This window comes from Oncorhynchus mykiss, chromosome 4 (assembly GCF_057628025.1).
Source record: "Oncorhynchus mykiss isolate SJ-2025 chromosome 4, ASM5762802v1, whole genome shotgun sequence".
NCBI lineage: Eukaryota > Metazoa > Chordata > Actinopteri > Salmoniformes > Salmonidae > Oncorhynchus > Oncorhynchus mykiss.
In genome coordinates this window covers 34,549,464-34,553,072 of record NC_143025.1, presented here as the reverse complement: position 1 = coordinate 34,553,072, position 3,609 = coordinate 34,549,464, and the positions used below count along the sequence as shown (strand labels likewise).

General features: G+C 39.9%; 1 long non-coding RNA gene across 1 annotated transcript; it reads right to left on the bottom strand.

Moving 5' to 3' along the window:
• Positions 1-341: 341 nt before the first annotated feature.
• Positions 342-3,342, bottom strand: LOC149983992 (uncharacterized). Its single transcript, XR_016495537.1, has 3 exons — positions 2,951-3,342; positions 1,125-2,166; positions 342-1,011 (listed from the first exon to the last, which is right to left on the bottom strand). It is a non-coding gene; the product is annotated as an uncharacterized LOC149983992 (long non-coding RNA).
• Positions 3,343-3,609: the final 267 nt, after the last annotated feature.

Genomic DNA, 3,609 nt, shown 5'->3' with positions numbered 1-3,609 from the left:
ACAAATGCTCTCCATCCAACCTCATTGAGCTCGAGCTGTTTTGCAAGGAGGAATGGGAAAAAATGTCAGTCTCTCGATGTGCAAAACTGATAGAGACATACCCCAAGCGACTTACAGCTGTAATCGCAGCAAAAGGTGGCGCTACAAAGTATTAACTTAAGGGGGCTGAATAATTTTGCCCGCCCAATTTTTCAGTTTTTGATTTGTTAAAAAAGTTTGAAATATCCAATAAATGTCGTTCCACTTCATGATTGTGTCCTACTTGTTGTTGATTCTTCACAAAAAAATACAGTTTTATATCTTTATGTTTGAAGCCTGAAATGTGGCAAAAGGTTGCAAAGTTCAAGGGGGACGAATACTTTCGCAAGGCACTGTATGTGGCTGGCAACACAATCATATTATTGCCATTGCAATAGCTCTAACACAGACTTCCACTTGTTATTCTCAGATACTGAGATTGATTTGAGGTGTTCAAATACATTCAGATCTAACAAATTCTCTAATGAGGTGAGTCCATGTCTGGCTGTACCCAAAATGAGTTATATGCAAAAGGTGATTGTCCAACACCTGTAATGCAACTTAAATAATGAAAAAAAGAAAAACATAACAAAAAACTATTAAATAAAAGGCTCAGACTAAAAGATATCATCATATGGACAATGAGGTTAAAACCTTTTGGAGTAAAGAAATTATACCGGCTGTGATGACACCAGCTTTGCCAGTCCAAGACGTCTGGAACTTTGGCAGAAGGATTTCGGCAGCAATAAGCTGTGGCTCCTCCATCATTTCTCCGAAGCGCTTTTGGAGACCATTCTGAATGGCTCTGATAAGTGGTTGGCACATTTGGCAAGATGCTTCCAGCCTTGGAAGTTTTGTTTTTAGTAAGCAGATCCCTGGCAGCAGCTATCCCATATGTGTGTTGGTCTCAGACTATAGAAGGTTCAAAGCTGAGACCAAAGACTTGATCACTTTGCAGTACTCATTAAAGAAGGACATTTCTGCTGGGACAGCCTGAAAGACAAGGTAAGGGAAATGTAATACCTCTTAGAATTCTAACATTTCATGGACAATAAATAGTACTGTAATAGGAAAACATTACATTGATTCAAAGAATTGCTACTCACATTTTCACTTTTAATTCACACACATTTCTTATGGCATCCTCCCCCTTCTCTTGTATGATGCGTGTGATCCTCTCCACAGCCAGGTAAGTTGAGTTCCAACGTGTTTGATTTGGATGGATCAACTGCAGTTTGCACTCATTCTCTACAACTTCAGCAGCTACGGTTGACCGCCCCGTTTTATTCCACATAGCTTGGTATTTGGCAAAAGACCACCTGGACAACCTTTTGTAGCTATCACTATTTGTTTCTGCCAACGCAGAATCTGTTGCAATGCGCATCATGCACCCCGTTGATGCCAAGGGAGTTGATATTCTAGGCCACTGTCATTTTCCAGGATGCAATAGATGTCTTGGAATTCAACCTGCTCTGCTGGCTCTTCAGCATCTGAGTCTTGGTCTGCTGACTCGACTGCCTGGCTCTGCTCACCAAAAACATTGAATGCTTTGATGAAGTTTGATCCACTGTCTGTTGTGGTTCTTACCACTTTCCCCCTGATCCTGTATGCACAATGGATGTTATCGAGGGCACCTGCAAGCACATCAAATGTGTGGGAACCTCTCAATCTCTTGCAAGTGAGTGCAGCAGAACGTCTCACCAGTTTCTTCATCTATCCAGTGGCACGTGACCCCGATGTAACTCCTTTGATGAGCTGTCCAACAATCAGTGGTGGTGGCAACATAATTTACCCTGCCAAGGTGTGCCATAACTGTCTTCTTCATGTGATTGGCAGCTTTAAGTATTCTTAAACAAGCAGTAGGTCTGGAGATGACTTTGCATTGAGGATGCAGGGTGGTTGCCAACTATTTAAAAGCTGGTTGTTCGACCATAGAGAATGGCTGTTGGCCCTGACAGATCAAATTAATGACAAGCATCTCACAGCGGTTGCCTGTGAGATGGACCTGGCTCCTCCCACTGCCATCATTTCAGACACCTTTGCTGGCTTGCAAGTTGAAGAGGTGTTTGAGAGTTCCTTGGTTTGTTTGTTTGTGGTTGCAGAGGTGGGCATATTGTAGTTTGTCATCTTTAATAATGGATGTTTTCTCTGTGGACAAAATTATTGCATCAATCTGGGCAATAAATATATATATATATATATATATAGCCTGACCAGTTTGGTTTTATATAAATTAACTTAAAACCAGCACAGAGTGCAATCTGTAAGTATTTGGGCAATGACAACATTTTGTTTTGGCTCTGTTGTCCAGCACATTGGATTTGAAAAGATACAATGACAATGGGGTTAAAGTGCAGACTGTCAGCTATAAGAAGTTGTTTTTATTCATATCAAATGAACCATTTAGAAATTACAACATGTTTTGAATAATGTCACTGGCCAAATACATATGGATGTTGGAGAATATTGTTATTTTCCCCAGTTATAAGAACTATAGTTTATGGCTATTATTCAAAACTCTGTGATCTAACCAGATACAGCTAGGAAATAAGCAAGCAAAGAAAATAATACAGAGACCTAAAAATACCAGTTCTCAAAAGGATGTATTAATTGTATCTTCACAAGTTTATTAATTACACGTTTAGCTATCCCCAATAACGTACATTATGGAGATGGCTAGCTACTAGCCACCATAATGTCAACGCGGTAGTAGCCCGCACTACAGCTCATAGTTCCTTCAGCTATATAAAGATGTTGGTCAGGGTTAGCTTCTAAACTAGCTAGCAACAGGATGAGCTAGCTAACGTTAACATTATGCTACAGATGGAATGCAACTGGCTAGTGGCAACACTTTGTTAGCTACATACATAGCCTCCACAACAAACGCCATTCATGGCGATAAAATATGTTTATATAACTTTCCTTTTCATACCATTACATGTTTCCTCAAGTTTGATGCTGGGTTTTTTTTGTAGGTAGGCACCTCCACCATCTTTGGTAAGCAGAACATACATTCCATAATTACACTGTCTCCTCTTCTCTGCTTGAAGTTGAAGTGTTCTTTGAAATACGGCCATGGATTTACTTCCTCATTGTCTTCAGAAGACCCGGCCACTGGCTTTGTCTCTGTGTGTGTCTGTATTGTCTCCTGAACCTGCTCAATCTCGTTAGGCTCCATTTATTTTTCAAGTTGATTAGGAAACCCTTTTTTTTCACGGCACGTAACTACCTTCTTTTTTACTGTTAGAAAATCTTGCTACCGATCATCATTTGGTTTGCATACACAGCTGTGATTGGGCCGTTTTGGCGCGATATGTGCAATTGAATTGAATTGGTCCATTTGGTCATGTTACTTGTCACTGACAAACAGTTCTAGCTGAAATAAAAGGTGCAAACTTCATGTGCTTGCCATGATGACGTATATCCTTTTTCTACATTGTAACTGTAACGGATTAAGTAAAAGTAAAAGTACAGCCTTTGAAAAATACTCAAAAAAGTACAAGTACAGAGAAAAGCTACTAAATTACAGGTTACGAGAGTAATTGTAATTCGTTACTTCTACCCCTGTAAGAGACAGACATTCAGTAAATG